Genomic DNA, 12,595 nt, shown 5'->3' with positions numbered 1-12,595 from the left:
TTTTTTTTTTTTTTTTTTTTTTAAATAAATTTATTTATTTTTAGTTTTGGCCGCGTTGGGTCTTCATTGCTGTGCGCAGGCTTTCTCTAGTTGTGTTGAGCGGGGGCTACTCCTCACTGCGGTGTGTGGGCTTCTCCTTGCGGTGGCTGCTCTTGTTGCGGAGCACGGGCTCTAGGCGCGCAGGCTCAGTAGCTGTGGCTCATGGGCTCTACAGCACAGGCTCAGTAGTTGTGGCACATGGGCTTAGTTGCTCCGCGGCACGTGGGATCTTCCCGGACTCGGGCTCGAACCTGTGTCCCCCTGCATTGGCAGGCGGATTCTTAACCACTGGGCCAACAGGGAAGCCCCTGGTAACTTCATTTCTGCCAGAAGTTTCTAAAGTCTTGCTGATGTTCGCTCACCTTGGGGAGGTTTGGGAGTGGAGGGTGGAGAGCTGGGGGGAGGGGACTGATTCATGGGCACCACAGATGGGATGGGATGAGTGATTTCAGGTGGTGTAAGAGAAGTGGGTGCAGCTGGAGAAGACATGCTGGCCGGGAGATGACGTCACCTGCACAGGCTCCCTCCTGAGTGGACCCCAGGGCCAGGGGCTGTCAGCATACGTGGGAAAGCTGGGTCTCACCTAGGTTCTGTGTCTTCCCCAGTGACCCTACTCTTGGTCTCTCTGCTGAGCAGGTTCCAAAGTAAGTGAGGCCTCTGGGACCTATGAACATTTAACCCTCTGGGAACAGAGCCCCAGGAAGTAAAACCAAGGGGTTACCTGCTGTACCCAGAGAGCGCCTGCTTGGGTGATACCAGTTCAGTGTTCCAGGCACAAACACTGAATCAAATATTCAACGCAAATATTTGTTTGAGCCTTTTGCCACCAGAGGGCAGAGGCTTTTCCAACTGTGGGAGGGTCACAGTCCTTTTCCTTTTTAGAGTTGAACGGGAATCTACAAAACATATTTGAGTGGGCATCTACAAAAAGTGTCCACAAACCTCTGGCTTTTCTCCCTCCTCCCACAATAAACTGATATTCTCAACCAGACTGACTAAACGGATAGAATGGACAGTGGTTTTGTTTTCAAAAACGTTCTTGCAGTCGGCAGAGCATCAGGCACTAGAAATCCACATCCCAAGCCAGTGCACACATGGACCTGGTGGGTGGGCAGCGCTGGCCTGCGTGTGCTAATGCAGTTTGGAGAAGGAAGTGTGCCCACAGACACCTCTGACTTGATGTTATCAGGAGCACAGGGCTGAGCCACTGGAGCTGTGGACAAATCCATGAACTTCCCAGGATCAAGATTCCTATCACAGCCTGAGGCAAGGCTGTTACTTGAGGAAGTAAGCCCAGGCAGGAGCCTCTCAACACCCTCCCCCTTTCCTGCCCCTGACTATGCACGGAGCACAGACTGTCTTTTCCCCTTTTCTTCATCTCACACCTACTTCATCCAGAAGCCCTTCTTACAGGGAGCTCTCTTTGCTGCTGCCCTCTTCCCTCCCTCCAGCTAAGCAGCAGGGCTGTGATGAGCTCTCGGGGGTGAACTGAGAGGGTCTGTACTGGCATTTAATTCAAAACAGAATTTCCTCTACCGCGAGGGTGCCAGTTCTGGTTTTATGATGTACAGAAGACATCACTGATCATTAAAAGATTTTTCAGGAAACTCTCAAAATCCAATTCCTTTCAGATCGTTTGTTAAAAATGAAAATCCACAGAAAAAGGAACTCAGAAAAAATGAAAGGGTTGGAGAGAGACAGACAATGTCCTCTGGAAATCATAAAAAAAGTCCTCCAGACTTAGTTTGCACTTGGGTTTCTGGGCAATAGGGGTCTGGGACTGCATGGGCCCCACCCTGGCTACATCGCTTTCCCAGTGACAGGCACATCAGTTCCTTAGACCCAGGGACATGCAGACCCCAGAGGTGGAAGGAGCACAGAGTGCACGGGCCAACACTCTTCACGTGAGAAGCAGCTGGGAGCAGCTTCAGAGGCAAGAGCGGGGTCTTGGGGCCCAGCCCAGCCTGTGACTCTCCGCTGCGTCCTGCTACGTCTTCTTTGCTCAGCCATCTTCAGGCTAGCAATCCAGTTAAAAACCCTACAAGTGAGTGGCAGAAATGGCAGCCCCGACAAACCCTCCACATGATGCTGTCGTCTCTAACTTGATCATTTCTTGAACCTACATATCATGGCCCTGGAGGGGTGTCACCCCTAGTGACACCTTTCCAGGCTGCAGGGAAAGGCAGAATTTTGCCTTATGGATGTAGAGTCTTGCATAAAGTGAGAGGGGGAGAGCTGCAATGACTGAGGGTCACAGGAAGACCCAGAGAGCTCCTTGCTGCCAAGAAACGCACAAACTCAGGTCTCCCAGCTCTTCACGGGCCCTGACCTCCTCAGTCATTTCCCCCTGCCTAGGAGGGACATGAAGCCCCACACCAGCCTCTTCTGAGCTGCGCCTGTACAATAATTGCATTTGTGCTTGTGTGTGCCTCTGTACAGTGGCCTGGGGATACCAAGCACCATGAAGTAAAGATCAGTGAGAGGCTGGGGCAGGGCAGGAAATTCAAGGCTTCTCTGTGGCCATGTTTCTGTTGTGAGCTTGAGCCCTTTGGGGATTGCTTCTTCCAGGAAGTCCTCTGAAGCCCAGAAGAGCGGGAGCCGAGTACAACCACAGGTGCACTGCTGTTCTCCCTCGGGTATGTGTGCGATCTGTTTGTACCAGGGACTGACAAGGTCTGGGCAGGGCCCCTGAGGGCTGGGAGAACAGCAGGAAGATGAGGGCTGGAGGTTACAGGGTTGGTCAGTGGCAGAGCAGATGCTCAGCCCCACCGCGGGCAGGGCTGTCTCCAACCAGCACTTGGACTGGTTTGAGTTCCTTCTGCATCTTCTAGGGCCAGCTGGTCTCTGTCACTGCTTCTGTCTACCAGAACGAGGCAGATGTTTTATGATTAGAACCCAAAGCAGTGTGATCATGCACTAGAATAGTTTCAAGTCGTGGGTAAATTTTAGTTAATCTTCCTTCCCAGTCCTTAACCCCTGTAAAATTACAGCTTCAAGCCTGAAATCTGCCTTTTCCAAACTAGTGATTTTACCTTGTCTGCTGGAGTCAAAGGTCATGAGTTCTTCCCTCATGAAGAAAAGTTTAAAAAGTTTTTAGCTTTAAAAATATATATATTTATTTATTTGGCTGCATCGGGTCTTAGTTGCGGCACATGGGATCTTCATTGCGGCATGCAGGATCTATTGTTGCGGCACACGGGGCTTCTCTCTGTGGCAGATGGGCTCAGTAGCTGCAGCACATCGGCTCTCTAGTTGTGGCGCACGGGCTCCAGAGCGCGCAGGCTTAGTTGCCCCGCAGCGTGTGGGATCTTAGTTCCCTGACCAGGGATCGAACCCACGTCCCCTGCGTTGGACGGCGGATACTTAACCACTGGACCACCAGAGAAGTCCCCTTCCTTCATTTACATAAATGCCTTTCTCCACAAGGACTTCCCCTCCATATGGAAACATCAGAAGACCTGAAGACTGCACTGGGGTTTCCTGAGTCTGCTCTTCCAAGCCAGAAAGGGCCCCTCTGAGGGACAGTAGGTCCCACTGAGGCTTCACGCATAGGAACAGTCCTTTAAGAAGGCACCTGCCAACAGCTACTTTTACATGGGCTGGGAACATTGACATAATGGAGCCATTCAACCAAATGTCAATATTTGGTCTACCAGACAGAATAAGTGTTTGAATAATTTACTAAACTTTTCTGGGTTTATGGGACTCTTTCAAGTCACGGATATACCCCTTTGGATTTCCTTTGAGTCCATTGTTTATGTTTTTTGAAATTCCATCTTTATGTCCCCTAAAAGTTCAAGATCAATAAACTTTAAAACGTGGGGAAAAAATGAAGAATACGGCATTTGGGCTGGCTCTAGTTTCCCCCCACTCCCCTGCAAGCACACACAGTGGTTGTCCTTGTTCTTATTCTGTTTGGTGACATGGATTCATTCTCCTTTGCTCTGAATTTTTTGGGAAAAAAAGAACCACCTTTCAGAGTGGGGAGAATCAAAACCAAGTGGCAGTTGCAGCCAAAGTGGCATTCTTTTGACCCAGAAGCCCCAGAGGGTTTGTCGAAGCTGCTAAGTGGACTGCTAGGGGGAGTGTCAGCAGGCCAGGGAGTAGCTGTGAAAGGGCCAGCAGGGGTTAACAGCGCTGGCTAGGGCCGGGATCGGGCAAGCAGCTTCCTGTGGATCTCAAGGGTGGAAAACACCCGGAGGCAAAGTTTAAATGTCCTCTTGTTAATTTTCCTCAAACAAAGCCAATTATTGCAAAACCTGTTAGTGCTGTTCAAGATAGTGTGACACGACTTTGCAGAGAACAAAATAAAATCTATCTATCTATCTACATATATAAGAAAAATATTTACTTTGGTTGAAGTGTTTTCAACCCCAGGAGTTCTGATTTGGAAGAGTATTCAGTGTTCCTCTTTCATTTTATATAGTAAAGCCGAGACACCTTATTCTCTCCAGGGGGCTTACTTAGCTCAGGACTGCCTGGGTCTTATTCTCAATAAAACATTCATATATTCACTCTTTCTATGCAGAAAACACCATTTTAAAATACTGACCATAATGCTGGGCCACAATGCTGCTTGTGTAAGAAAGTCTGTAAGCCTTTCTGGATCCAACAGGCCCAATGAGCCCTCAGCAGGGCTCCCATCCGAGTTTGTAGACACACAGGCAGGGACAGCACATTTGTTTGCCTTTAAGAAAGGTACAGTTTATGGCGATGCTTTTCTTTATTGAGTCCTGATCTTGTTTGTACTTTCTAGTGCACTTTTAAGGTAAGGATCGTTTTTAAGTCTCTATTTTAGACTTAAAAAAATTTAATTAGTTACAAAATTTCTTGAGGAAAAAAATATATTTAAAGAATCATTACTTTTTTGAGATGAAGGTAAAACTTGTTCCTGGGAGACTTATGCACCAGTTTATATAGTCCATAAGTTCATCTCTGAGGCCGTGGATACAAATATCTTTAGGTATTTGAAGAAATGATTTTATTATTACCTGAAAGCTTTGAGTTCGGTGAATTAGGGAAATTGTCTTAACTTGAAGATTCAAATCTGGATACTGCTGCCGTGCAGAAAGAATTTTACCTAAATTGTGAAAAAGTCAGTGTCTTGAAGATGATGTTGACTTGATAGGAAAAACCATCAATATTACTATGTCAAATGCTGGTTTGGAAATAGCTTTAATGCAATGGATAGTTACTGGAATAATAACTACAATAAATTTAGTATCGAGCCAAGAAGATATTAACTTGTTGTTTTTTTTTTAAACTACCTTTACCACTTGGAATTACAAGTTGAATTTTCAAAAAGTAAAGAAAATGGATAAAAAAATGATACCATGCATAGTAAACTATAAGATGTGGTGTTATCATCAATAATCTTCGTATTGATAAATATACTTAAAAAAAAAAAAAAAACTGTCTGGCAATGCTCATCCATTTCCCAGGGAAATCTACCTTATGATGGAGTTTGGAGAGGCAGTAGCAATGAGTCAAGGGGACAAGCCTCTGTGGCCCAGGTCCCTTTGGCCTGTTCTCCTCTTCCCTACCAGGAGGAGGTACATGAGAAGCATCAGCTGGCCTGCGGATGAGATGGGGGACGCTGATGCCACTGAGACTTAGCCCAAGTACGGGACTTCAGGGCTGGCTCTCGATCCTCTGAGGCCTTGGGGGGCATCTTCAATCTAGATTCTTAGTCCTTCCCATGCCCAGAGCTCCTGGACACAGTGAGAAGACACCAGGGAGCGAGGGGACAGAAGTGATCATACTACTGGTTTAACTTTGCAGCCCATATGCCCAGGGAGCCTAGGCAGCAAGCGACATGTAAGCCTCTTCGAGTGGAAGCAGGAAGAAGTGGGTCCTGCCATAGTCACTGGAGAGCCTGGATCTGTTCTCTTGGGAGACTGAGCAAAGCGAGCTTTATATCTGACATCATCAACACTGGAGGCAGGGCCGTGGCACTGACCAGAGCTTCCTTTACCTCACATCTGGGCTTAGCGGTAAGGACCAGGGCTCGTCTTCCGCAGCTCCCAGAATAACAGCCAACCCTCTTTTTTCCTATTTTTCTCAGAGTTCTCCTTCGGGTCTTCTCCGGGATATCCTTAACTGCTGGGACAATTTTTCTGATTATTATCTTTTCCTGAGCTTTACTATTTCACTTCTTCCATGAAGCTCAGCCTATTTGATATGAAGCTGGAGAGAAGGTAGAATAGCTTGCGCTACAATGGGAGGGCTCCACTCCTATGGAACGGGCATCTCAGAGACACACTAGATTTCTCTGAACACTGCCTATGACTTCTCCCTGGCTGAGAAGGTAAGGTGCTAAGCAGCGCCTTTGTGGCAGGTGTCACTGGGCCTGTGGTTAGGAAAGTGCCCACAGGTGGTTGTTAAAGGACATTGAAGGATTGTGGCCTCTTTTTGGCCCTGAGGAGGGGATTGGAGGGGGAAGAGTCAGAAGAACCCATCGGTGAGAAAACCCAAAAGCCTCAGAGAGGTCTCACTGGCCACTCTGAGCCTCTGGCTGTGCTCCATGTCAGCAAGCAGCTCAGGAATCCTATGTGTGAGAGAGATTCTTCACAGGGATCTAGAACAGGACAGTAAAGAAACAGGCGAGGCCATCCTCTCTGGCCATTCCAAGCCCCCCCCCACCCCAGGCTGGACACTCTCAATACCCCTCAGTGGCCATCAGTGAAATGGGTGGCCATGGGCAGCCACATGGCCTGCAGAATTCTCAGGATCCACATACAGGCTGCAGACACTGTTTTGGGCCATGTGCGCATCCACGGTTATGTCCTTTTCTCAGTTCATTAAATCACTTTCTATAACTTTGCTTTGAAAGTTCTAGCAAGGTGGTTGCGTTTGGAGGAGGCCAGGGTGGAGGGAAGAGCAGTGGACCGACCCTGACTATTCCATATGGCAGGACTGCTGCAAGAGAGGGAGGGGCAGACTGGAGAAAGCACCATGGCACTAGCCATGCCAGGACCTCATGCCAGGGGACAACTGGCAGAGCTATGCTTAAACTAGGTTTGATAAAATCTCTCTCTTTTAATTAACTACAGTAATTCTTTCTGAAGCGAAGTCTTCAGAAAAGGGACAAACAACCTCTGCTTACTTACTTTGAATTTTCATTTCTAAGTATGTCCCCAAGCATGGGAATGTCTTGTTTGCACTTTTACTTTGGCAGTAAAGATAAGGGGGGTAAAAAGCACTCAACTCACGCTTTTGAGCAGTCACTAGAATGACAATTTTCCTCCAGGGTTTCTTGTGACACTGTAAGTTCTGTTTTGATCATAGCTATTCACTTTTCTTCAGCTTAGGCTCTATTTAGGTGTTCATGAATAACCCTTCCCCTCCTCCTCTGCCCCTTATTATTTCCCCCTCACTCCACCCTCGTGCATGTTAAGTACTGCATGTGATTTTAAAGTGACAGCTATCCAGGAAGCCTTCTGAGTCAGTGACACCTCCCCCTCCACTCCCATCCCCACTATCTCCAAAGTGGCCCCAATGAGATGAGCCACACTTTCTGGTATTCCATTCTTGTGTAATCCCTTCCCCTTGAATCTAGGCTGGCCCTATGACTTGCTTTTGACCAACAGTCCGTGGTGGGAATGACTCTGTGTTACTTCTGAGGTTATTTAGAAGAGCCTTGCAGCATCTACTGGGACCTCTTGCAACGTTAGCTCTGGGGGAAGCCAGCCACTATGAAAGCAGTCTGACTGCCTTGAGACCTCCATGTTGTGAGGAAGCACAAGCTAACCATGTGGAGAGACTGTGTGTAGAGAGACGCCCAATCAGCCTCCAGCTGTTCTGGTCATCCCAATAGAGGAGCCAGATGTATATGCAGAGAGTCCATCATGGATATCCTGCCCAGTTCCGTATTCAGATGATACCAGCGTCAAGCTGCCATCGGATAGCAACCGTAAGACTCCAAGAGAGAGCAATCACCTAAACACCGCCAACCCACAGAATCATGAGAGATAACTTGCCATTTAAACAACTAAGTTTTGTAGTGCTTTGTTATGCAGCAATAGATAATTGGAACACCCACCAGGAGAGGATGGCCATGAAGACAGCAAGACATTTTCCATATCTATCTTTTGTCAGTCTTGTTGGCTTGAGAGTATGCCTTTCTTCTCTTCATATGAAATGTAGTTCTACTGATGGCCATAAGGACAAAATCATTCCATTTAGAGTCATGCTTGTTTGGGCACTTTGAAAACGTCCACACTGTAGAAACCATTCCTTTCCCTCCCCTCCCCTATTCCTCCTCTGGTCATGCACCAGTGTACTTCCTAGGCATCACATCGCCTGCAAAATGTGCCCAGTTCACTGGCTGGGAAGATGCTTTTTGCAGCAACACGCAACCAGGGCAGATCTCCCTGAAGACAAAGGCAGCAAGAGGAATGGGCTGAGAATCAGTGCCAGCTGATCGAGGGAGACAGTCGGTTTCTCCCCATCTCTTGGAACCAGTTTTCCCCAAGGTCTCTTCCAAAGATCTAACCAGGTTATATCCCTTTCCACTGCCATTTCCATTTTTCCAAGGTACTTTAATTTCCTTCTCTATCCTGGAAAAGACAATGGAGAATTACCTTCCCCCCAAGTTCAATGAAACAAGGTTGGAATTTTTCAAAAGGAATATTTACTAGGAAACTAGAGGGAAACCAAACAGAAGGCAAGAGAACAGAGGCAGAGTTGCAGATGGGCTCAGGGAGTTCAAATTTATAACCAGCCTCTGGCCACAGCTGGACTGTTAGGCAAAGCTTTCCAGCACAAGCCACCTGCCTGCCTCACTTTGCCTGCTGGCCCCTACAAAGCCACCTTCTGTTTCATAACAACAAGCCAGCAGCATACTCATAAGTACCCCAGGGCTGCTAGTTCTCTAGGCAGGAAGATCTTAGCCTGGGGAACAATAGGCACAGCTGCCCCAGGATCTCCTACCCAGGCTCCCAGTGCCAAGGACAAGTCAAAGTTTATTGGGATGGCTGCCTGATATCTACTGGGGCCAGTCTGGTTTCTCTGGGACCATCCTTCTGGGCTCATCTGCCTGGATCTAGAGCTAATATTTCTGCTGATTATCCTGCTGGCACTAGTCCTTCATGCTTTGGTTCTAAACACTGGTATGATGAAAGATGTCTGAATGCAGAGGAATAGGCAGAGGGAACCTTGGGCAAAGAAGGTTGAATTCTTCTCATGTCAACAGACATAGGCAGGCAGAACCTTGGGTTCCCTTTGGATCCTGGAGGTTGAAAGCCAGTCAGAGATGGAAATGGATTAGGTAGGCTGGGGAACACATGAAGCTGGAATATTGTAACACTGCCTCATACAACCAAAGGTCTCCATCCCTTTAAGATCTGACATTAGGGTAGTTTCTGGTACTGGGTAGCTATGGCAATAAGAACTTTCTGAAGACCTGCAATGATTGTGCTTCCACCCAGTTAGTCCCACATGGAAGTGTTAATTCAAATGAAGATAAATGAGCTTCCCAGGATGGTAAACTACAGTCCAACTCTGGATTCTGCTGCGAAGCAACTGTATGAAAGGGAAATGCTGTCTTGGAGAAATGGTGCAAATGTATGGACAGGGCACCTTACACCTATAATGGGAGAGAGAGGTAACAATACCACCCCCAGGGCATGCTGAGGCCTTTAGTTTCATTTGTATGGAGGCAGAAGCAATGAGGATGAAGAACACAGCTGGCAGTGGGTTGGCTGATATGGTCACAAAGGAAGCTGAGTAATGAATGTGATACCCGGGGAGAGCCCTTGACCTTCACTCCTGCAGGTATTTCCATTCCCCAAGCGCTGTGAAAGTGATGCATGCGTCCAGAAGTGAAAGGAAACCTGTCGGTGGCTGCCCAAGGCTATGCCTCTGGGCTGTTGCATATGGAAATACCCCAAAAGGCACTCAGGCCAAGAAGGCCCAAAAGTTGTGCCTTGAATCAGGCGCCAGCCGTATCATCTCTCCAAGAACTCAGCTCACTCAATGGTACTTCTGTTTCTGAGGCTGTTCCCTCAGTGGACAAATGTACCTGGGAAAGGTATTCCAGAATGCCTATGCCACTGAGATGTATGCCTCTCTAACAGGGATGACAATGAACTTTCATTCTCATTGCCAACACCAGTTGAAAGGAAGTGGCTACTGGCCATGTTGAAAACAGTGTTGGGGATTCTGACTCCTCACATCTGGGTTTAGCAGAAGAGAGGGCCATGATCAACTGGTACTCACTGCCACGTACATGGGAGTAGGCAGAGAATTTGCTGTGAACTAGACCTCTTTGTACTCGATTTTCTCCAGGGTAACAGCTTGCTTATCCTATTACTCTCCTGGGGCTATTCCTTGCAAAGCTGGAGTACTTCTTGGGTGAAATTATTTTCTGGAGACAACTATTAGCTCAGTGGTAATCCAGTGTGAATTAGAATTGCTTCCTATTTAGCACCTGGATAGATTTTAAAATATTCTGTCCTTCCAGGGCCTTCAAGCAAATAACATCATGTCAGAGTGACATTGCCAGGGCAGCTGCTAAGACCCCATCACCAAGGGCCTTATGTTAATCATTAAGAGTCCTTTAGGTACTCTGAGTACTCTCACTCTATCAGGTGGTTTCTTCCATAGTCCAATCTCAATTCTTGGCCAGAAGAGATGTGCTTCCCCTACAGCATACCACCTTAGGCCACCTGAAGACGGCTGGACTGTTCATGTTCAGCAAACCCAATCTGGAAAGAGGGCCAGTTACTGCTGTGGTTACAGCTGAATATTTGGTCACTGGCGTCGTCTAGATGTTGTTGGATGAGAAAAGTTACTGAAGATCTTTGTAAGATGGTTGTCCTACTGTGTTCTTGGCATAAGTGGTCCTCTTACCCACAGTCATCGTTTCTGTAGGAAGAAGAAACAAAAAGAATGCTTTGGTTTTCATCCATATATATACATTTTTTCCGTTATTTTCTTTTTTTAATTCAAGTACAGTTGACTTACGATGTTGTTAATTTTGCTATACAGCAAAGTGATTCAGTTATACATATATATGTATGTATGCGTGTGTATATATATACATATATATATACACACATTTGTTTTTAAGTATTCTTTTCCATTATGGTTTATCATAGGATATTGAATATAGTTCTCTGTGCTGTACAGTAGTACTACGTTGTTTATCCATATTCTATACGTAAAAGCTCACATCTGCTAACCCCAGCCTCCCACTCCATCCTTCTCCCATCTGCCTCCCCCTTGGCAACCACCAGTCTGTTCTCTATGTCTGTGATTCTGTTTCTGTTTCATAGATGGGTTCATTTGTGTCATATTTTAGATTCCACATATAAGTGATATCATATGGTATTTGGCTTTCTCTTTCTGACTTACTTCACTTAGTATGATAATCTCTAGTTGCATCCATGTTGCTGCAAATGGCATTATTTTGTTCTTTTTTATGGCTGAGTAGTATTCCGTCGTATATATGTACCACATCTTCTTTATCCATTCATCTGTTGCTGGACATTTAGGTTGCTTCCATGTAGTGGCTACATAGTAGTGAACAGCACTACTATGAACATACGTGGCATGTATCTTTTTAAATTACAGTTTTGTCTGGATATGTGCCCAGAAGTGGGATTGCTGGGTCATACAGTAATTCTATTTTTAGTTCTCTGAGGAACCTCCATACTGTTTTCCACAGTGGCTGTACCAACTTACACTCCCACCAACAGTGTAGGAGGGTTCCCTTCTCTTCACACCCTCTCCAGCATCTGTCATTTGTAGACTTTTTTTTTTTAAACTTAAAAATAGATATAAATTTATTTATTTATTTATATTGTTAATTTTTGGCTGTGTTGGGTCTTCGTTGCTGCGTGTGGGCTTTCTCTAGTTGCGGCAAGCAGGGGCTACTCTTCATTGCTGTGCGTGGCCTTCTCATGGCGGTGGCTTCTCTTATTGCGGAGCACAGGCTCTAGGCACATGGGCTTCAGTAGTTGTGGCATGTGGGCTCAGTAGTTGTGGCACATGGGCTTAGCTGCTCTGTGGCATGTGGGATCTTCCCAGACGAGGGCTCGAAGCCGTGGGGACATGGGTGAACCCGAATCCACCCTGCTAGTGGATTCTTAATGACTGTGCCACCAGGGAAGTCCCATTTGTAGACTTTTTAATGATGGCCATCTGACGGGTGTGAGGTGGTACCTCATTGTAGTTTTGATTTGCATTTCTCTAATAATTAGCAATGTTGAGCATCTTTTCATATACCCATTGGCCATCTGTATTTCTTCTTTGGAGAAATATCTATTTAGGTCTTCGGCCCATTTTTCGATTGGGTTGTTTTTGTTGTTGTTGTTGTTGTTGAGTTGTATAAGCTGTTTGTATATTTTGGAAATTAAGCCCTTGTTGGCTGCATCATTTGCAAATATTTTCTCCCAGCCCATAGGTTGTCTTTTTGTTTTGCTGACGGTTTCCTTTGCTATGCAAAAGCTTGTAAGTTTGATTAGATCCCATTTGTTTACTTTTGTTTTTAGTTCTACTGCCTTGGGAGACTGACCTAAGAAAACACTGATGATACGATTTATGTCAGAGAATG

This window comes from Lipotes vexillifer, unplaced genomic scaffold (assembly GCF_000442215.2).
Source record: "Lipotes vexillifer unplaced genomic scaffold, Lipotes_vexillifer_v1.1 scaffold61, whole genome shotgun sequence".
Taxonomy (NCBI): Eukaryota; Metazoa; Chordata; class Mammalia; order Artiodactyla; family Lipotidae; genus Lipotes; species Lipotes vexillifer.
Note: the sequence above shows the minus strand (reverse complement) of the source record.